The 23,544-nt window shown below is 41.7% G+C and overlaps 1 long non-coding RNA gene across 3 annotated transcripts in view; it reads left to right on the top strand.

The window, feature by feature from the left end:
- Positions 1 to 23,544, top strand: part of LOC117805480 — a 73,275-nt gene that overhangs the window by 44,307 nt on the left and 5,424 nt on the right. For 2 of the 3 annotated variants that reach the window (XR_004629435.1, XR_004629433.1), the window contains exon 4: positions 2,079 to 2,206. The exons of the other annotated variant lie outside the window; for it this stretch is intronic. This is a non-coding gene — a long non-coding RNA (uncharacterized LOC117805480). The remainder of the gene's footprint in view (positions 1 to 2,078; positions 2,207 to 23,544) is intronic. 3 annotated transcript variants of the gene reach the window in all.

The following is a 23,544-nucleotide window of genomic DNA, read 5'->3' as shown; positions in this document are numbered from 1 at the left end:
CTGATGTCGGCCATGAAGGGAAATCTATAAGATGAAAAGTAATGCATGAACACTTGCAAATAAATCTGTTTGATCACGGTCTGTTACAACGTTAAAAACCTGAGGATAGAAACGTTGTATACTCGTAGGAAATGTTCATGAAGAGTGGATGAACCTTTTACTTATTTCAGCATGAAAAGGAAGAAGTAGATACGTTTCTCTGTGATCATAAGACTCAAGTGATGTCCAAGGTCGTCTTCACAGAGGCTGCGTGTTGTGAGTTTATGCTGTCAGCCTCGTCTTTGTAGTTTACCCAAAATAAGGGCGCAGACTATTATTAAAATGTCTCTGCTTTATAAATGTCATCAGGATCAGTTTTCTACAGGAGAGTGTGAAGAGGATGAAATATGATTAAAACACATGCATAGATCCAACATAACATTATCACCACCCGCCAGTGTGTTGGCCCCCTTTAACAAATATCAGGGCCAGAAGAGCCCTGACCTGATGGGACGTGGACTCCTTTAGACCACTTTTGGTCCTGACCCCTGCAGACCAGGAGCACCTCACAAGTGCTGCAGCTTTGGAGATGTTCTGACCAACTCATCCAACCTTGTCAGAGTCGCTCTCATCGTTATGCTCGACTGTTTTTCCTGCACAACAGATCCCTCCAGCTGACAGGTGCCATTGAGAAAGTCATTGTTATTCACTTCAAGGAGACAAGAACAGGTCTTCTTTAAGGCACTCTTTCATTTTATTAAGAAAAATGAACTCAACTGTTAGGCATTTTACATCTGAGCTGAACAGCAAGCAGAAAAAAAACTGAACTCTTTTTAATTAAGAAAATTACTTCATGCAATTTTTAGACCTTTCATTCTGCCAATTTGCAACCCATTAAAAACAGGCTGGCACAGTGATGGTGCAGGGCAGCAGAGACAAGGACGTAGCAGAGGCAGTGATGGGAAATCCTGCAGCTGAAATAGACCACCGAACTGGGAGGATATACTGTATGTTTGTCAGGTGATTGTGATATGATGCATGTCAGAGAAATCGTGCTGCAACATCATATGGACTGACATTGACTTACACCATACCCTCAGTTGTAGGGAGCATGCAACAACTGCAGAAAAACTATCTGGATGTATTCTGAGAATTTAAATATGTGTGCCAGGGTTAAAACCAGGAGTAACACATGCAGACAGAGGCTGAACTTGTAAGCTCTACGTGTGAAGACCCTTTAGATCTAAACACAGCACTCTCCTGTTGTGAGCTCACAGTGCTATCGCTGCACCACTGTGCCTTTTGTAATAAAATAATTTACATATTAATTAAAGTATCGCCACACACAGGGAGAGCCATGGAAAATAACTTCCAACACGTAGTATGACATATTGCTTTTATTAGGATTTAACAGACATCGTGTGAAAGCTCAGTTCGCTCTGGGTCCAATGAATAAGGTTTAACTGAACTATTTCACAAAAGTGTCAGCACAATCTTAACATAAAGGCCCTCCTTTCCTACGTTCTTGCACCATTGGTTTAAAATGAAAATTCATCAAACGGGCAGTGGATTTACTCCGTATGGAAGGATCTTATCATCTCTGAAACACAATACGAGCCTGATTACAGTCAGAGAGACAAACAGCGTCATACAGTGTGATAAAGGACTCTTTCTCCGTACTAATATCTGTGACACTGAAGAACCATAATCACTGTAAAGAATAACCCCGGGGATAATCAGTCTTATACAATCATTAATCATAATGATTCTGTCCTACATACAGTACATGCTGAGAATAAAGGGGAATAATAAACACCAGGGAGCTTCTACTCATGGAGAACCACTATAGGAGCTGATGAAAGCTAACAGGGAGTGAAGTACTCACTGATGCAACATGTTTGTAATTTTTGTTTGTTCCAGCGTACTTTAGAAGTGTATGTGTTCATAACGTAGCCAAGGCCAGTTATTGTTATGAAAGCTGCTTCATTTTTCTGCCCATGTGCCGTTAATTGCATTTAAAATTCATGCTGCTTCCCACCATGAACACAGCATGTGAAGGTAACAATTCAGCAAGCCCTCTCCTCTTTCTCCCCCTATAGGTCAGCTTTAAATGAAAAATGCAAAGCATGCTGGAAATGACAGTTCAGAGAGGCAGCATGGGATAAAGAGGAACCTACAAGAACTCATTAAACCTCCTGTGTTCATACTGTTATCATGCATCTCCTCTGTGAGTAACATCATCAACAAATTATCAGATGTTTATGAGCATCCTGTGTGTCTAATGTAAAAGCGAGTCTATTATTCACCATCAGAAGGTGATTAAATATGACAAGTTACAGACCTCTCTACGGCTGAGATCTTGATCCTTTAAAGATTGATGAATTTATGTCTGTTTATCAAAGCTTCCCAATTTGTTCACGCCTAAGTGTAAGACCGTCTACACAATCGTTGATAACATTTTTGTTAATGTCAAACAACTCCAAAAAAGCTCTGACTACCTTATTTAATCTGTGGATGTTAGCATGCTGCCTTAGAAAGCTGGTGTTAAAATTTAATTGAAATGAAGTTGCAAGCAAACTTTTGAAATGTCCCAGAAACAGGTGAAGGATCATGTTTAGCAAACAGGTGCTTATGCAAATTAGAATCCCGATAGGGTGAGGAAGACCCCAAAGTAAATATTGATGCATTCAGCTCTTCTCCTCCTCAGCACTTTCACTCATCTTTGAATATAAATGAGGCAAATGTCTCAGCTTTGAATATTGCCGCTCTTATCTCTACCTCTTCTGGTTTAAGTAACTTTGTAAAGATCAGCAGCTTAGAGATGCTCTCTCCAGCTCTGCTGCCGTTGCCTGGATTGCGGGACAGGATGTTGCCCCACGGAATCGGTTGGGGTACTGTAGCTCCTCAGGCTGCTCTCACATCTGTGCCCGGTAACTGTCATTATTTCCCAACTCTCAACACCAGACTGAGACCACACTTACGTTTTTACCACACGGTAACAGGCAGTTGAGCCGGACTCCTTTATGCAGATTAGATTAATATGATATGTGTGATCAGGTTGTCTCAAGCATGATAATTGTTGAGAATTAATCACAGTTGTTATGGAGCTTTGATTAGTCAGAAGCATTCCATTCTCTTTCATTTAATTTTAAAGCTAGGGTTGGTAGTCACAGAAAACTAGCATGAATATGAATGTAGCATTTCCTCAGGACACCGTCTAACTATCTAAATCTGACTACCGACCCCAGCTTTAAGGTTTTTACCACAGTGTTAACAGGCAGAGGGGGAATATGCCAGACTCCTCTCCATAAGAAAGCTGTTTAATCCATTTGAACAAAGCATGTTTCCATCAAGTCGCTTTGAGTGACTGGACACGTTGCAAAGTTCAGCGTTGTGGGCTAAGCTAATGCACGCTCAGTGTAGTCTGTGTTTTTGGCAAGGCTGGAATATGTCAGAGGTCCAAGTAGAAGACCTAAAGGTCAGGACTTTTGTTTTTGGCAAGTTTTCATTATTCTTTATGCTATCCAGAGTTGTCAGGTTTCCATGTTGTCTGCCGATGAAGATGGAAGTCCACCAAAGTTGAGCAACTGTTTGGATTTTGTCTTTCTCCTAAAGAAAAAACAGCCAAAGGGAGCACTGCAACATTTTTCTGCAGCTCTTGGAAGTTTTTCCACAAGTTCATTGTGCACAAAATGTGTCAAAGCATTTCAATCATTTAACCTATCATGGTACATTTGACTGAAAATGTGCTGTATTCAAAACAGAGTCATCTGTAAGTTAAGCCATCAGTTCTCCTGAAGTTTTCCAAACATCTTTCGGGGGTTTCATGTGCTAACACAAGTGTTTGGATTTGTCACTCCAATTTCTCCAGACTTTTTTGCCAGCCCTGTGGTAAAGGATTGACATCAAGTCAGATGTAAAAGCAGCAGGAAGTCTTTAAAGGATGGCTGGTTTATAAACCCAGAAGCAGACACCACTAAATAAGTCTCCATGTCCTCCGCCTCCTCCTCCTCATGCATGGCACGCTCTACCCAGACACCCCTCTTACCTTAACTGAACGTAGTTATCTGTAGATATAAGAGAAAATAAGAAATGCATCTTCTTCAGGACCTGGATGTCTGAACGTTTTCTGTATAATGTCAGGAGTCTGTGAGTGTAAGGGGCTTAAAAGTAAATGGCTTTAAACTGTCCTTGTATCTCACTCAATCTGCATCTTGAGCGTGTATCACTGCCAAGATGGCTGCCTCTCTGCTGTATCTTCTTCAAGATGGAGCCAAAGAGACGATAAGTCCTTCATCAATACAAGGATAGACAACCTGTTCATATTCCTGACGATGTTGTTGTGCCCAGAGGATGATGCTAAGTTAACAAACATCTTTAATCGAGCATCTTTTTTGAGGATTTGCTCTTCAGGAGAGTGTGAAGTGTCTCTGGGTCAGGAGAAGCTGCTGTATCTTTTTCTAAACACAAACATTCACACAGTTTATCTTCTCTCCCACTGAGGAAACACAGTAAACAAACTGATTCTGCACTGTCAACATCTGTATGCATGTGTGCGTGTGTGCGTGTGTGCGCATGTGCGTGTGCGCGCGTGTGTGCGCGTGTGGGTGCGTGTGTGTGTGTGTGTGTGTGTGTGTGTGCGTGCGTGTGTGTGCGCGTGTGTGCGTGTGCGTGTGCGTGTGTGTGTGTGTGTGTCCACCATGTTTACAGAGACAATTAACAGATTCCCTGTGTACAGGGTTAGAGGTGAAAACGCGGCAGAGAAAGGAGTAGCCTGATGAAGCTCCTCATGCGGTGGGCTTTCAGTGAAGGCCACTGCCAAGATGACGCATTGCTATGCACACAACATCCCTTGGTTTTTAATTAAGAGAAACTGCATTGGAACGCGGCGTGCATCCAAACCCCGGCCGGACTGCATCCCCTCGCCTCCTCCCCTGTCATCGGGGCAAGAATGATGCAATTTGTGCAATTTTATGATCCACTGAATGCAATTATGGGAGCTGTCAGTGTTTTAGGTGTCTTTTGTCTGTGATGTATGCAGTGTGCAGACTCAGCCACTGTTTACTCTCGAAGTGTGTGTGTGTGTGTTTGTGCAGAGAGACAGTTACTCAGACATATGGCGGTGCATACACTGTAGGGATTAAGAGTATGCTATACACCAGCTATGTCTGTTTGCTACAATTAGTGTCTGTTTTGTCATGTTGTCCTTCTTTTAGTGATGGCTCTGACAGAGGTGGAAGTGTTTCTGAGTAAGAGCCTTTCATTTATGTCAGAATAGTACAGTTGAAGGTCAATTTACACTTCGCACATCACGAGGAGTACTTATCATCCAGTGGAAACAGCCGTGTAGAGTATCCTCTGTGTTTAGAGGAGCTTTCAGATGACCAAAATACGTGAGTGCTTAGGCTTGAGGTTTCCATCTGAAATACCGGTTTGGAGTTTGAACTATGTGGAGAGGAGGAGGACAGTCAGGACCACTGGATGATGATACTGAAACATACTTTGGGAATTGTAGAATGAAGCGTTTTGGGAGAGAAGCTGTGCAAGACTTTAAATAAGAATGACTCAAATTGAGGAGGAGATATTTTGAAGCCAAAGGACGGTAGGCGCCATGTTGGAAGTGCTGACTCAACCTGATTCTGTGTATGGCTAAATTATTAAGCAACATACCCTAAACATGTTTAATTTTGCTATACAAACAGGAGTTTTATAATAGGACCCAATGGGGATACTTTGGCTTTTGCAACCAGCTTCAAGCTGACACTGGCATTTTTTGCACTTCTGTATTGGCTCAATAACTATGTGGAAGAGCAGGACCATATTTTTGAAGTCTTTTAAGGGTGAAAATCATCATATAACTTTGAATTTGTGTGTGTGTAGTGATAAGACTTAGGTCCTAGGTTAAAGACCTTACATCAAGACTTCATTAAACTATCATCAAACATTCACCAAACCTTTAAATAGACCACTAACAAACCCCCACAATCATTTATCAAACCTGTACCATCGATACCCCATCAAGCCCCATCAAACACTGATCACTCCTGCCATACGCCTCTTTCAACTCACTGTCCAACTGACAGCAAACTTTCATCAAACTTCTACCTAACCTTTACCCAAGTTCCTCAAATAAAACTCCTTCAAACCACCTCCTAACCTACACTAAATTTCTTCAAGTCTTCATCAAATCTCACCAAGGGTCTTTACAGACCATCCTCAAACCCTCATCAAAGCTCCACCAAACTTTAGGCTATCCTCCACCTCACTCAATCAACCCTCTACAAAACTCTCATCAAGCCTCGACCAAACCTTCTTCAAAACACCTCCCAACCAACGCCTTACCTATACTTCAAACCTCCATCAAAGGTTCTTAAACCTCTTGTCATCCACCACCAAACCTCCTTAAACCTTTAGCAATCCTTCATCAGACCTATCAAACCTTTACCAAACCTCCACCTACCCTTTGATTAACACCCACCAATAAACCTCCTCATAGCTCCAACAAACCGCTGCAAAACCTCCTCAAACTGCTGCAAAACCTTCTGCAAACCTCCCCCAAATCTATACCAAACTGCCCCAAAGCCTCCACCAAAACTTTGGCAATCCTTAACTTCACTCAATCAACCTCCCCACAATACTTCCATCCAGCCTTCACCAAAACTCCTTCCAACAACCTTGAAACCATCACCAGACCTCCTCAAATCCACTTCAAACCACCATATTGGTCCTTGAACCTCTTGTTATCCACCACCAAAACTCTTAACATTTAGCAATCCTTCATCAAACCTCTACTAAACCTTTACCAAATCCTCCACCATCAAACGTCCTTACAACTCCAGCAAACCCTCACAAAACCTTCTGAAACCTTTACCAAACATCTGCAAAATCTACTGCAAACTTTCACCAAACCCCAACCAATCTATGCTAAACTGTTGCAAAGCCTCCACCATTCCTCCACCCAATTCAATCAACCCTCTACAAAACTCCCCTCAAGCCTCAACCAAACCTCCTCAAACCATTTCCCAACCAACACCAAACCTCCTCAAACCTACTTCAAACCTTTTATCAAGGGTCCTTAAAGCTTAAGCAATCCTTCATCAAAGCTCTTCCAAAGCTCCACCACCAAGAATCCACCACACCTTCACCAAAGCAGTACCAAAGTGCTTCAAAACCTCAATCAAACCTTTACCAAACCTCCACCTCTCACCATCAACCCTCCACCAAACCTCCTACAAAACTCAATCTGGTCTTACTGTCCATCCAACCTCAGTCAAAGCGTGGCCAAACTTTTCTCAAATCTCTATGAAACTTTTCACCTTCATCAAACGTCCAGCTGTTTCATTAAAGTCAGTCAGTGTCGGGTTGTTTGCATTGAGGCCACAGAGTAACCCCTTCTCTGATCCTCAGCATCCCCACACCTGCTCCGCTCTTCTATGACATTGCTATGGAAACGGTTTGATAGGCGGAGGCAGTGGAGGCTGCCCTTCTTACACACACACATCTACTCCTCCTCTGAAACACACACACGACACATTACTCTATCCCTGGAGAGGCGTGAGGTGATCACACGGAGGAAACTTGGAGGAAAAGGGGGAAAGGAGGAGGGGGGTGCAATGGAGGAGGAGTTGATGGGGATTTTTCTCTTTCTTATTTCTCTCATTTTCACACAATCTGAGGTGTGAATGCACTTGGAAACAGAGCGGGCCAAAGCAGCTGCCATAAGCTCTCGCCATTTTCTCCCCCTCTCTCTCTTCCTCTCTCTTCTCTACTAGCGAAGGTGAGAAAGAGAAGTGGATAATGAGGAGGTGGGGAGAGGAAATAGTCTGTTACCGTCCATTAGGGAGACCAGGGAAAGGGAGATGAAAAGGAGACTCAAGAGTGAGAGGAGAACCCAACATTAACATTCAACAGTAAAGATCTGTCATACCTTCTCTGGACTTATTCTATCTATCTATCTAGCAGTACGATAACATTCATCAAATGGTCAGCGTTCTTTAACATTCACATCAAACACCTGATCTTGCTTGTCTTCTGTTCACCTGAATATCAACAATCCATCTTTGCCAAGTGTGTCACTATCTGAGCTCTCTGTATGTTTGCTAGTTCTTTGTGTTGACACCTTGTTCTTTAAGCTTTTATATGCTAGCTCCCTGCAGAAACATTTAACTCCATACTCTTGTATGATTTATGTTTGACCTCTTGTGGTGTGTGAGTTATGGCTTTTATCTCTGACAAGCAAACATAAAAGTATTGTGATTGGGGATGTAAAGATTCAATGACCTGAATCTGTAACAGATCTTTGCCAAAGATCTGAGTTAATCCGTCTGCTGCCCCCTGGATCGGTTAAAAATGGGAGCCATTCGATGGCCCAGTTTCAAAGTTGTGACCTTGTTGACTGAGGTTTCTCTGTTTCCTTCTGTGCTCTGCATCTCAAGTCTTGTAAGGGATTTACAGTCTTCACCTCAGATATGAAGGCATGTGGACTTATAATATGGACTTAATATGCAGGATGAAAATTATCCAAAAGTCTGCTCGATTGTGTGCTTTTGGCTGCAGGATTAATTTCACCTGATACGACCTTATAGAGAAACCTGTGCTAGGATGCTAGCATTAGCAAGCAGCAACACTTTTCCCAACCTTAACTCACTGATTTATCACAACATACAACAGCGGTTTAATCACTAAGGTTTAAGAGCTCCCAGTGGCGTACTCAGGCTGTTTGAGGGGCAGGGGCGAGAACAAAAAAACAAGTGCACCTCCTTTGAAACTCCTGGTACTCTCAGTTTATGGTGGAGAGCAGAATGAGGAGCATGATGAAGTCCATCCTCAGTAACAGTAGTCACCCCCTGCATGACACTGTGGTCGCTCAATAAAGCAGCCGCAGTGACTGACTCCTCTCCATGCGCTGCAGAACTGAGAGGTTCAGGAGATCTGCCTGACTTTGAGAGTGCTTGGTTGTGTATGGCACACACTGTATGCTGCTGGACACCCGATTTCCCCCGTTGGCGATGAATAAAGTATCTATCTGTCTATCTGTCTGTCTGTCTAATGGTGAATTTAAATGTATTGCAGCAACGTTAACTAGAGGGGGGTCTTGTGTGACCATTTGTGCTAGAAATTGAATTATGAAAAAGGAAAAAAACATAACTATTTATTTATTGCTATATTATTGATTATAGCACAAAATTAACATAACAGAACATAATGAACTACTTGATATCTAGAGGGCACTTATTCTACGTTTTATACACTTAAGGGGCATCGAGAGGGCACTTTTTTTTTTGTTTTATACATTTAAGGGGCATCCTGAGTATATACCAAACAGGCAGCGTAAAACCCAGCGGGACAGAATTTTTTTTTCAAGTGCAAATCAATTAGAAATAAATTAAGTCCTATAATATGTACAATAATGGAAAACACACTTTTGTTATGAGTAAAACCACCTTGCACGTTCTTTAAATATTCCTCTCAGTGCTGCAGCATGCACATCAACATCCCCTCTCAGTATTGTATATCAAGCTTTACATGCCTGAGAGTTTAAATCTAAGTCTACACACTTATGTTTCAGGGAAGGTAATTGTGTCCTCTGGTCTTCATGACAAAGTCAGAGCGCTGCAGGTGTGAGAGTTTAGGTGTTTAACCTCCTCTACACAGGACATTTAAAAAGACTTTTGCATTTTCTTCATTCTTAGTGTCGAAAGAATCTACCAAAGGGGTTTACTGTTGTGTAGGTTCCTCTCTTGTCTTACTGGTTTCCCACCAGTATAATGTCTCTGTTCCCAGCCATCATTTGTGGGGGTGGAGGTATTGAGTAACAAGATAATTGAGCGTATAGAGAGTAGGTGACTTTAGCTGAAATCATTATCCTCTGTGGTTTTGTGCAGAATTAAAGGAGGCTTTATATGTGAGATGCTAAAGGTCATTCAACATTACATTTCGAGTGAGAGAGCAGCTTTTACCGACTGTGAGAGTCAGGCCACAAAACACCTTTGAGCTCTTTGGATAGAGAAAGGAAAGCAAGGGAAGAAATGAAGGGTAACGCTGAGACATTATTTACTCAGACACTTTCATGTACATTTTTGAAACTTGGAAATGATAGAAAATTCAACGATATTCAAGAATGACTTTCCTCATTTTAACACATTGTGTGGGTGTTCATACACAAGAGAAAATAAGCCCTAAATGACAGTAATGGGTGCTTGCTGAGGAGCTGTAAAAGAAGGTGCGATCAGGTAGCAAGATGTAAAGACAGTGGCGTGCAGTTGGTGGCTTCCTGTTACCCCCGGGGGGGACGCTCCTCTGTGAGTCAGGATGTGTGGGCAGGAGACACAGGACACGCAGAGAGGAGAGGCTTTTGTTGACATGAAAGGGGACTGTTAGCAGAGGAAACTTAACACTTTGTGCTGCAGTGTTTCACCTGTACTGAACCTGACAAAGTTTGAGCCCTGTGAAAGAAATGCTGCACAGCGAGAGAATGATGAGTCAAACTACTGTAAGTTATTCACGTCATGTTGTGAAAGCTTCAACAGTTTTAATGGTGTAAAATATCTGCTGCTAACAGACACACTTGTGTCGACATTTTGTGTCCTAGATCTGGACGGAGTATCTTAACTTCACCTGAAAGTGTTGCTTTTGCTGACCTGCAGTGGTTCCACTTCTAAGCGAATTAGACAATCAGAGTATGTCTGCTAAAAGTTCTTGTTTTTGCAGATACAATCTCTGAACATGATTCCTAATGTTTGGAAACACTGCTCAAATAGATCCATACAAAAAGACATATTACCAAAGATTACATTTTCTTTAACCAGAAAGATTTATTGCTTCGCTCTCATGAAGAGCCACCAACCTCCTTCAACAAAGACGGTCATTTTCTAGAGATAATGGGAGATGCTTGCCTCTTGTTACATATTGATTTGTTTGTGTTATTAAGCTCCTTCATTACAAAAACGATATTGATGTTGTACACAAAGCCAATACTGATAGAGATGGCATGGACGAGCAACTTCTTTGTGCCCCAAAGTAAAATTCTTGTGTAGAAGCTCTGAAGAAAGCTCTGTAAGTATTATAATGTCTCTATATAGTTTCCAAAAAGCTGCTTCATTTCTCACATAAAGAGCACTCTCTGTTGGGATCCTTTCTGTGATGTTATCAGACAATGAGAATAACAATCAGAGGCAACAACAGGCTACTTCAGTTGGAGCGCTTTAACTGGGATCATTGCTGTCTCATGCATAACTGTGTTTGCAGAATGTTGCAGCTGCTGGCTCCAGTTTAGGACTTTTTATTCCTTGAAATACATTTGAAGAAGTGAGATCATCTTTTTATTTGAGGTCCAGTCCTTTGAATGCCAATATTTGGCGATGCCTCAAAGTAAGTGCACCCCTTATGACTGAGGCTTGCCGTCACTCACAACCACAGCACCAGAGGAATGAAAGATGGAGCGACACCATGATCGTCCAGGACAAAGTGGCTCAAAAGTAGGCGGGGTTATTCAGTTATAATGGTTAAGAGACATTACACAGGGTCATCTTGTATTCAGACCATCATAGTGATAATTAAAATGCCTAAAATATTAAATATATATATTCTTAAGGCAAAAAACTCTGAAATTCCTTCTTACATTGTTGTTAAATCGGCATATGAAAAATAAAGAAACAAGAATTTATTCAAAAATCAAATCTCCGTTACATCATGTAGACGGTGTGGCTTGCTTGTATTTCATCAGGCTTGCTCATCTGAAAGACAAATGACATCTATGCTGGTTTGACTATAAAGGAAATCCCCTTAATGATCATTCTCGTTATAATTAACAACCTCTGATCAAAGCAATTATTTAAAAATCTGTATCGCTTAATAATATGTTAAAATTAATGAAGTGATGATTTATGGATGATACTCTGCAACATGTAACTGCTCTGAGGGATAAATCTGAGGCTCATTAGGTAGAGGAGGAAATCTAGTAACAGATATTTTCTGCTCAGAGGAGGAAGCCGGAGTTCAGATGAGGTTTATAAACTGAAATAGAATCCGGGGGAATGTTGGAAAGGTTTGAATTTCTCCCATCAGCTTGCAGCTTTACGGCTCAGATTTATTACGAACCTCAGGTGTAAAACTGTTACAAAACACACTGTGTGACCTTGAAAACTGAAGAAGAAACAAGCCAAGAGAAGCTTGTAAATGTGCGTGCATGTGAGTGTAACGTGTTCTCTAACAGCTCAGACCTGTCAGATTAATCATGTTTGTTTAGTGGCTCAGTGGAAGATTCTTGTACAGGACGGAGACGTGACGTGTTTATCATAAATGAGTCAGCTCTGAAAGTGGATTTTTTAAAAGCTTCGGTGAGGACTGTTAAAGGTGACATATCACACTTTATTCATCAATATATATTGGTCTAAGAGGTCCCCAAAACATGTCTTTGAAGTTTATGCTAAAAAAAACCCCTCTTCTTCAGCCCTCCTCAGAACACTCTGTTTTCTCTCTGACCACGCCCCCTCAGGAAGTGGATGTGGCCTCGGCTCTCCAGCACGCTGATCTAATGTTTAAATGTTGGCTGAATATACACGGCTGCTCACAGACCGTGCTACTTCAACCCTCTGAATCTGATCCTGACGGAGAGGCGCCTGTAGCAGGACCTTTCTGAACGATTGGTCACAGATTTAGTGTTTCTTGTTGTTTTATTTATCAGTATGTAGACGTGTGTCTTGGTACACAGCTACGAACATGTAGCTATGTGGCTATGCTAACTAGTGCTAGCACTTATCCATGATAAACAAAAATCATCCACTAGATCTTCAAATCTGCAAACGTGGGGAGTAAAACCGACCTCTGCAAGAAAGGCAGCAGGACCTTTCTGAAGGATTGGTCATAGATTTAGTGTTTCTTGTTGTTTTATTTGTCAGTATGTCGACGTGTGTCTTGGTACACAGCTACAGCTACGACATGTAGCTATGTGGCTATGCTAACTAGCGCTAGCACTTTTCCATGACAAATAAAAATCATCCACTAGATCTTCAAATCTGCAGACGTGGGGAGTAAACCCGACCTTTGTGTTTATTAAGACAGCCTACAAATAGCCTGCGTCCCTCCTAAGCTCCTTGTAAGCACACATTTGTGCAGGTAATGAAAATGTAGGAGGAGTTGAGTTGTATTTTATACAGTCTATGGGCTGAACAAGCTCCGAGCTCTGACTTCCGTTACAGACCAGATATTGTTGTGACGTAACAAAAACACAGAAGTCTGAAACGGCTCGTTTCACACACATTTACAGAAAGGTGGAGAAATCAGAACAGGGGCAGAATGGATTTTTTTCATTTTCGGGGGGTTTGTAGACATGCCAGGGACACATATTTCAGGTAGAGAAGCATTAAAAAGTCGATTTTGCATGATATGTCACCTTTAAGCTGCTTGTGAAACAGACTGAAATCCACATTGGTGTCTCTTTATGAGCAAAACAAGATCACTAACCAGAGTCGTGACTAATGTCAGACAGAGTGATAAACTGCATGCTACTTAAATAGCCTTTATTTCTCATGGTCCATGGGAACTATTTATCTGACCATTTAAAGGAAAGTTTAAATTAGTGGCACCGCATTGTGTAATTATTTTCTTATGATATTATATAGTTGTGCATTTTATTTTTATTTTTTTCTTGGACAGCTTTTTACTCCAGAAATATCTGAATTCTCATCAATAGCACGAGTATCTTGATTTATTCGACATAAACAATTTTGTTGCTGGTATTCATTGAAATACTGATTTGTTTTTGCAACAAATAAGAACAAATACCACAGATATTTTGCATATAATATGTGTATTTATTATTGTTGTTATGTTTGCTGCTCTTGCTTTTCTTTATTTGGTTTTCTTCTTGGCTTCTTTTTTTTCTTGTTCAGTTTTAATTGGGACTTGAGTACAATATTTTGTTCCACCTCTGTGACAGAATGTGTTGGCATGACAATAATCAACCTTGAATACTTGAAAGCAATAATTCAGCACAAATGTGGTAACTTTTGACTTATTTATTATGGATATTTCTACCGTTGAAATTTAGTTGATTACCAAGTATTTACAGGCAGAACTGTGACAGATAAAATGATCAGTCAGGTCAGTACTTTTACATATGAATTAAAAAAATTAGAATACCCAAATAAAGAATAGGAGTACATTCAAGAGAGAAAGAAAAGTATAAAACTAAATATGGGATGCAGTGTGGGTGACTAACAAGAAGTAGAGAGTCCTTCCCACTCCTGCACAGCCTGTCCAGCATGCAACATTCAGAGTATGGTATCATGTGGCAACAAGACGCTCGCTGTAAATGGGATTGAGCAAAAGTCGTACTTTTTGGTAATGTTGGCTGTTACATCTCTCACTCCCTCTATTACCTGCAGGGCACTACTCATGAGGTATGCATGAGGTACAGAAGGGGGAGAGATATCATCCACTCATTTATCTCAAAAGGAGGTTAAAGGGGGAAATGATAAAAATGATATTCATCTGCCAAACTACTAGCTGAATTGAGGCTTACAGCAGCAGGTACAGACATAGGAGACATGATGCCAAACAACTGAAGTCAAAGACAGATAGTGCCCTCTGCTGTTTTAAAAGGGCATTATGAGTAATTTTTCATGTCATCTCGTTTTAAATCGTTCCTTTTTAATTGAATCGTCCGTTTTTAAGTATCTCTTTAAGCACCTCAACATCCTTATACTCTTCCTTTTTCAGTCTGCACACCTCTATCCCACTATTCCTCTCTCTCTCTTCTCCTCCTCCTCCTCCTCCTCCTCCTGTCCTGCAGTGAGGCCCTGAGGGTTTTTCAGGTCCAGGTGCTTCAGCAGATTCTTAAAACACCGTCAGCAATAATTTGACAACTCAAAGTTCAGCATCATCATTTTGAAAACTATTGATTAATTATCGGTTATATCTCATCCTGGTGATTGTGTGGTCATTGCTCGTGAACTGGATGATTAAACTCTAAAGTGGTGCTCGCTGAAATGCAACAGAAGAGCTTTAAAAGCCACCTCTTTCCTCTGAGTCAAACAATCCGGCTTCATTAAATGAGCCAGAATCCTCCTCTCTAGTCTCTGTCCAGTTTAAGAAGAGTGTGGTGACGGGTCAACAGCCCTGGAGGTGTTCTGGTTTCAACCGTTGCCCACAGAGAGTCGGGGGGAGTCAGAATAAACTTAGACCCACCCTGAGGAAACACACACTCACACACACACTCGTACACACACAGTGTGTGGCCTGCATGATGCTCAGGGTGAGGGCACCACAACAAACAGACTCTGGAGAGCAGACTCAGGCAGGCGGTGGCAGCGCTGACACAGGGGAATGTGATATGTTTTGAAAGATGCTCACAGCGAAGCAGGAAAGAAAGGCGAGCGGTTGGAGGGAAACACACAGAGACTGTTGGCTGGTTTTAGGATAACAGCTGTCCATTTGGCCTTTTGTCAATGTAACCGGGCCCACACGCACCCCAGCATTCACGTTTCAGGGTTTAAGAGCTGAAAGCACCAAGTGATATTTACTGACCTGACACTCAGAGGGGCTGTAATATATCTGGCAGGAGGGTGACAGGAGTGATAATCAATACTTCACCACCGGGAGGCTAATAATTTATGAGTGCTGGTGGCCAACTTCACAATGCTCCAGAGTCAGGGCCAAACAGGGACATAAAGAAAGCAAGAATATTAATACCTTTGTATTCTGCTTGATTTTCTACTCAACACATTAATCCTGGGCTATTCTGGGCTGGATATGAATACTCAGACGTCTGAGCAGCACTAAAACTCATCACCGAAGCTGACTTTTTCTAATCAGTCCCAATTTCAACATGAAAAATATTGTGTTCACTGCAGGATCGTCTCTTTGAAGTCTGTGAAGTAAGTTTATCTGTATGCTTTGGTAGGAACCACATCTTTACCAAAGAGGATGCTGGTGCTCATGGGAAATGCAGTCGTTATCACAGAAAACCCTAAGGGGTCACCAGAATCAACAGGACATGACGTAGGGTGATGGGACCATGCAGTCGGCCACAAAAATCGATCATTTTTTTTATCATGTAGTGTGTCATAGTGAACACCAATCAATCCCAGCCTCACGACAGAAAGTGCAGCATGTTTGGTTTATCTTTCTGCCTTCCACAATTTGTTCAGTCATATCAGTGACATTGACCAATGACAGCACAGAGCGCTCTGCATGTGTAAAAGTCAGGATGAAACAAACAATGGCAAAGCGAAAGAAGAATCATGAAGTTGGTGCTACGAGATGAAACTATGAGACAGAGGAATGTTTGCAGCATCATCCCTGAATTTATGATGAGTCGGGGAGGAACGACCACCACAGACATGTTGGTTGGGAAACTGCAGTTAGCATTACCAGGAGTTGTCTCCTCCAGCCCTTCCTTTTTCCAATGTAGTCCGTCATGCATGTGGGTCAAGTTATGGCACTTATTTATAATGCTGATGATGATGGTATGACTTTATTGTCAGGGTCTACATTTTGTCTTGCATCACAGAAGCTCCATTTATAACATCATTTGTGATCACCTAATCTGACACAACGACCATCATAACAGACAAAAAGATCGTGTGGTCTGACCTGTGTAAGTGCTGCTACCTACAGACAAAGTTTGTCAAGAAAAATAATATGAATCGATGATGAATATGTTGATTGTCAAGATCTGATCTGGAGTATGTGCAGTGTTTATTTGCAAGTCAGAGACAATCAGGATGATCTGCTCAGTTCAGTTTGATGCATGCTGGACTCTGCCTCCATCAAAGATAGACCCGGCTTGTATGAGGACAGACACTCCAAGAAGGCATCTGAGGTGGAACACGGCACACACTGTATGCATGCAGTGACATCAAGGTGTCACACCTGTTTTCACAACAGTCCAGCGATCAAACCAACATCTTTACCCTCTTTGGGCTTTTCTTCCTTTTGCAACCTTTATAATTGATTCCCTGATCCAAAGAGTTTCAAAGATGTGAGCATAACTCATGTGTAGACTCTTTTTAACGAACAGCAGCAATGTGAACCTCTATGTAAATGCATTGCTGCTTATACACAGTAAAGGTTCTCATTCGATATCTTCTGCATGGTGCTGCAGTGGCTAGCGCTGTTGCCTCACAGCAAGACAAAAGCTTTAAAAACTCAACATGTATGGAGAAAAATGAAAATAATGCAACATTACCGGTCTCCTTTATGTCCTCAGTTTATAATAAAACATACATTAGTATAAGGTCAGCGTTGCAGGTTTCGCCTGCAGCCAATATTTGAGGTTAATCATGTTTTGAAATTGCTGCTTGAAAGTGCAGCAACAAAATTGTGGGATAAAACTAAAATAGTCATCTTGTCCTCCCTCCTCTCTCTGCCCCCTCTCTCACACACACACACACACACACACACACACACACACACACACACACACACACACACACACACACACACACACGTATTTCCTCCTGGGAGTGACGACAGCCTCATCTCCGGCACACAGCAGCGTCCCTCCTGCTGTGATGCGAGTAATTAGACGACCTTCCCCAAGGCCGGAGCTGTAAAAGTGAAACATGAAAACAACCGCCGAAGTAAAAACACCAAAGGAAAGGAAGGGAAACGGTTTTTAAGGATAAAGCTCGGTTCTGCAGTTACTGCATCACCACATTGATCTAGTGTCTACAGTTTTTTAACTTCATTATGGTCAAAACTTGGCGTCAGACAAAGTTAAGAGTCCCCTTCAGCTAAATGGACAGCGTCTGTCCAGCTGACGCTCTGAGTGTTTGCATACATCAATCACTTCATCATGTGCTGTGACTGTCAGTCACTTCAAGCTTCAAAACATCCTGTGGCTAAGATGTATGGCTGTGCATCAGAAACACTGAATCAGAAAGGCTCATTTTTCTAACACAAGTTACGCTCTAAGCGACATCACATGGCTACACACTACATTACCTTTGAGCATTTACAGAATCAAGTCAGTGACATTTAAGCTAATTGTTTAATCAGATTGTTGTGCAACAGCTTCAGACCTTTATTAAGTTTATAGTTATTACGACCAGAAAAAAAGTCAGAATCAGGTTACTTATTAAAGAGACTTATTACTGTGTCTAAAAGGTGGTCAGAGGAAACGGACAAGTCTAAAACACACAAGACTTCCACTTAGGAGACTGGAGTTTAGGTAATTTGAGAATTAAGGAGAGTATTGACTTGTTTTGCTTCAGTCAGCATATCCTTGGGCGAAATCTTGTTTTTATGTATGAACATGATGAGATTGGAATTGTGATGCTAAAACAAGTACATTTTTGTGTCCAAGACTCGTAGTTCAGCCAGGACCAGTCTCACCACACCACCAGGCTACAGAACAGGGCAGGCATTAGTGAAGCCTGAGGTGGGGAGAGCACACTTCCCCCTTTCATGTGATCCATGAAAAGCCAAAGCAGGCAGAGCTGCAGCACAGACCCTAGGGATGCAGAACAGAGCAGGCATCAGTGACAATACATATGACACTTGTAAAATCAGACACAGCATAAAGGAGGAGCTTGGGTGGAGGTGGGTTGCAAAGCAGGAAGTGTAGGCAGGCAGAAGAAGTTTAAATATGATGCCCATTTTGACATTTGCCAATTGCATGTACAGAAGGTAATCAACTAAGCTGTCCGCTAATATGGGCTGGATATGATCAGCTGATGCTCTATGCACTATGCTCACCTTTCATTTGCTTCTTTTCCAAACTTCTCCTTTCGCTTCTTGTTGTCTTTGTGTTGTCTGCAGTCTGGAAAGCTGTAACTCTCTGGCTGCACAGACAGATTTTATCGTATTCTATTGGGCCTGCAGGGATAAGGCACACATGCTCATGTAAGGTCTCAGATTGCTTGATGTGAATGACTTGACAGCAGGGTTTGACAAGGCCTGACATAAACTCACCATGAGGCCCTTTGGTGCACAAGATGGATATGCAATCAGTGTTAGAAGCCTGTTAGCAAGAAGGGCTAGTTTGTGTTAAAGGATGCTACAATGCTGGTCTGGATGGAGGGAGTTTGTTGTTGCTCTTAAATAATGTATGAAAGTGAAAAGCCAGTATTTGTTCTCTGCACACACACTTGTGAGAACGGAGAAAACATTTGTCATGGTTTTAAATTAATTCCTCTGATAGTAACCGGCCTGTGGAAGCTTTTTTGGGCATGTCTTGAATATAAATGTGTGAAACCGTATAAATGTAGCTGTAGTACTCTGACTACAGCGGACTTGATGAGTCACTCCTCCTCTCGGGGAGGAATCCTCTGTGTGGTCTGCAGGATGATAAGCCGACGCTGCCTGACAGACTCGAGCCTTCGCAGGTCATTTTCATTCAACCTCAAGGAGCGGGCTGCAGCTGTTCAGACCATGCATTAAAATTCTGAGCTGCTTCAAGTGCTTACTGACACGATTATTCCACATAAAGAGGAAATAGCCTCATAAACTAACTTTATTTCAGGCTCCATAAAGACGCCGGCCTGTGGGACTGTGTCTGATGAGCAGAGCTGTTAACTTAAGGAGCAGACAGGTGCACCTTGAACTGTCTCAGCCGTCAGTGAAGCCGCTCTGGGCTCACAGACAGAGCGATAAATTTGCCCAACACAGCTGCCTCGATGGCTGCACTCATCATCTGGAGGCTGAGACTGTGTATTGTTAGTCCTGAGCTGTAGTTTGATTAGCTGCTAATAAGAACCATTAAAACAGCGCTAACCTCCAGGCTGTGTTAAAGACCTGGACCCTGAACACCTCAAACTTACATCCCTCACATTGTCGTAAAGCAACTCAACAATCCTCACCGGGTTTCTGACTGGTTCTTGGTTTAATGTGCTGTATTTAGCTATGTCCTTATTGAAATATAAAAGGCAATGAATCAACTTGCTCACAAAGATAGATGTAGTTGGTTAGAGGAGTCATGGGTATGAATGAGTGCTAAAATCTAAAACCTAAACCTTGATTCTCAGTACAACAAAATCTCCTCCAGGTGAACTTTCACCAGGACTCATAGGAGGAGATATAGAACCTGAGAAAGTATAGATGCTTGTTATTGTACCAAAGTGGTTATTATCAAGCAACAGCGAAATATAATGTGGAAATTCCAATAAAACATTGGCTCAATTTCATATGTATTTTGGATACCTCATATTATTTCTAACCCTTAAACTCTTACTAAGAGCTACGTCACAAAGTGCTTCATATGAACAGAATATCAATAGAAAAACACAACAATACTAACTTCCCTAAGCCGACAATCCATGCCAAAGATTTAAAATTGTACACAAATGTTATAAATAGGCCTTGTAAAAATGTGGTACTTGCAAACTGAGGAAATGTTCTCATTAATTCATATTGTAAAAACAGGAGGTTGAATAATAATGTTAAAATTCAAGTTACCAAAATAAGAAAGAGGAAATAGATAAGATAATAAAACAAATAAAGTCAAAAAAGTAGATTAATTCTAGAGTCTGAAAGGTCTCTTAAATGGGAAGTAGAGAAAAATAGCTATGGTGATAAATATATACATCTTTAAAATCAGGGTCAGCGGACCTCCCTATTTTACTGGGATTGTCCTGTTTTCATGCTCCACATCCCAAGAACCAACAAATATCCATTAAACACTGGTTCCTGGTTGTAACTAGTGGAAATACCAAAACAATGCACCATGCTTGTTACACTGATTTCTCTGTATATACAGTATGCCAATCAATGTCGTTGCCAAGGCTGTTGCTTTGTTAACCAATAGAAAAACATCCCTAATGATGCACTGTGAGTAAAGGTTCAGGGCTGATTGGTCTGTAAATGCATTTATGGATTGCATAGTGTGGCTGTTTCTTAGCTAGCCCAGCTTAGAATACTGACTACTTGCTGTGAAACGTTAGGTTAGCTGTCATGCAGAAATGAGGAGCTCCAAGAGAGTTCCAGCTTATTTTAAAAGTACCATGAAATGAATGTTGTGCACAGTGGAAATGTAGACATGCAAAGCGAAACTAAAGCGAGCGAACACAAACGATGTGTACAGGCTGGAAGTAGCACTGCAACCAAGTTAAACAGGCAGCTAAAGAAGACACCTTCGCCTATCGTCTTGAGGCACAACTAAAGCTTTCATTCAATGGACCTTACAGCCAGTCTTGTTCACATTTTTTACAACAAGCATTTTATTGAGCTTGCACAAGAGCTGAGGTAATTGTGACCAACATCATTACCTCTGATGCTATTGAGTTGCAGGAGACATGGTTAAGCTGATGAGACACTTTCCATGGTGTGGATAGTTCCAATTGTACCATAAGCTCTGATGTGTAGGTTTGCAATAAAATTAGTGTGTCTCTATTTTGAGGTTTAAAAATATGGTCACTTTGTTTAAGATTCTGCAGCTTCTCATACTTTGGGATATTCTGCAGACTTTCAGCTTGTTGTTTTGGCTCACATTTATTTTCTCATCAACCTTTAGCTCCCAGCAGCACCCTGAATGCTCCATCAAGAGCTTCAGTTTCATAATCCTCTCTTACTGTCCATATTTTTTAAACACAGCTGCTCCTGTCAGTTCAAACAGGGTGGAAAAAGCTCTGGGGCTGTAATACACACGGGAACTTCCTCGCCCTATCATCAGCGTTGTATTTTTGCAGTAGGTGTTTGGCACAGGACAGTGAAAATACGCTCTCATGTATTATTGTTCCAGTAAACTGAAGCAAACTGGAGCCTGAATGCTCGGCTATCTCTCCCCTCCCACCCACACATTCAGCCCACATAAGCCTCCTCTCAGAAATACAGCACTTTTTGTGATTTATGGGCAAATTGCGCGGCAGTCTACCCTCTGAGTTTACGCTGATGGCTCATGGGACCTATTCAATTCAGGTTTGGGAGGGGAACAAAAAGGCTCGGCTGCTGCTTTCCCATTACATGGTAAATCTCCAGAGAATGAGACAGAGGCGTGCAAGTCAGCAGAAGCCTGGCTCCTCTGAAAGCAGCAATTTATATGCACATGCTTTCTGTATCATAGAGTAATAAAACAGCTGATTAAGTGACTTTCTCGCTTTTAATTGCCACTTGAATGGGCCTGTGTGCCTGTAGGCCTGCTGTGCTCGTGTCACTGTTGTTCAGAGCATATGGAGGGGCATGACTTTGAGGTATAGAAGATCTTGTTTCCCAGTAGATTAAGAATATAATGGGAAAACTGCAGCACAGAATGATTGTGTCGTAGGAAGTAGTCCAAAGTTTAAAGGAGCAATACGTAAGTCTGACACCTAGCTTTTTAAATGGGTACTGCAGTCAAAATACAAAACATTGGAGAGAACTATCTCTCTCCAAGGCCAATACATACAAAGGTTGCACAAGTGTCACTTAACCTACCGTGTGTCCCACTGCCGTGATGTGATGCCCATTTCTACTAGTAGCCATGTTGAAATAAAAACTAGATCGCTTTTTGCTTACCTTTGCCAGCCTTATGTTGGTCTTGAAACCTCTCTGCACTGTAATCTCGCTCTAATTTTCAAAAGTATCTCTAGTATTTACCTTTTTTATTCCACATTTCTGACTGTGGAGCTTTTTAAAATAATGCTGAGGCTATTCAGGTCGAGTAGAATCACTTACTGGTGTCTGAACCAGTTGTCTTCCAGTACTGCAGCACCTGTTGGTTTGCTGTGGTTACATATCTGACAACCTGAGGGGCGTCCAAAACATCCACTTGGAGGTGCCTTAAACCCGTCTACCCTCTCAGGCAAACTTATTTATCCCGGGGGGTAAATTCAGTCACTACAGTTACTCTATACATGATAAGTTATACAAATACACTAATAAGCTATGTAGAAAATAAATCCATGGTTGAAGTCCCCAGAGATCAGGAAGAGGGCACTCTGGTGGTCTGTCTGGAGTCTGGCTATGGTAGCGTTGAGAACGTTGGACGCCGTAGTTGGGTTGGCAGAGGGGGGATGTGAACAGCTCCCAGTATGACATGTGAGATCTCCATGTGCAGATAATATGCTTGGAGGCCCACAGCACTCTCTGTGCTATCCCGGTCTGCCCGGACAGTCTGGAAGCCGTCAATGGAGACGCTGTGGTCGGGAATATCCTGATGTAGCCACTTTTCCGCGAAGCACACAATGCTACATTCCTGAAACTCTGTCTGACTCCTGGCTAGTCCTGTTAGCTTGTCCATCTTGTTATCCAGAGATCTCGTGTTGCCCATGATGAGAGAGGAGAGACACAGCTTCTATCTCCTCTCGATAAACCTATCAAGGTCATGCTATGATTTAATTCGTTAGACATCTTACATATTGCTCCTTTAATTCTTCTCCAGATGAAGTTCATAATGCAGAGTAAATTCTGATCACTCAACAGGAAAGAAAAGATTTCAGTGGATCATTGAATTTTTCGATGCTTGTAATCTGATATTTGGTTCACTGATTACAGAACCTTACTGATTCTCATGACAAACACATTCAGCCCCATGATGCATCTGAGCTGTAATCCATTAGCGTGGTCATTGTTGAAGTTAAAGTAAACAGTTAACAGATGTATGCCGCTCTGCCATTAAACAGAGATAGTTTGACTTTGCAGAGAAAA

The sequence above is a fragment of the Notolabrus celidotus genome, chromosome 21 (assembly GCF_009762535.1).
Source record: "Notolabrus celidotus isolate fNotCel1 chromosome 21, fNotCel1.pri, whole genome shotgun sequence".
Lineage (NCBI taxonomy): Eukaryota > Metazoa > Chordata > Actinopteri > Labriformes > Labridae > Notolabrus > Notolabrus celidotus.
Note: the sequence above shows the minus strand (reverse complement) of the source record. Positions and strands in the feature narration are given on the sequence as shown.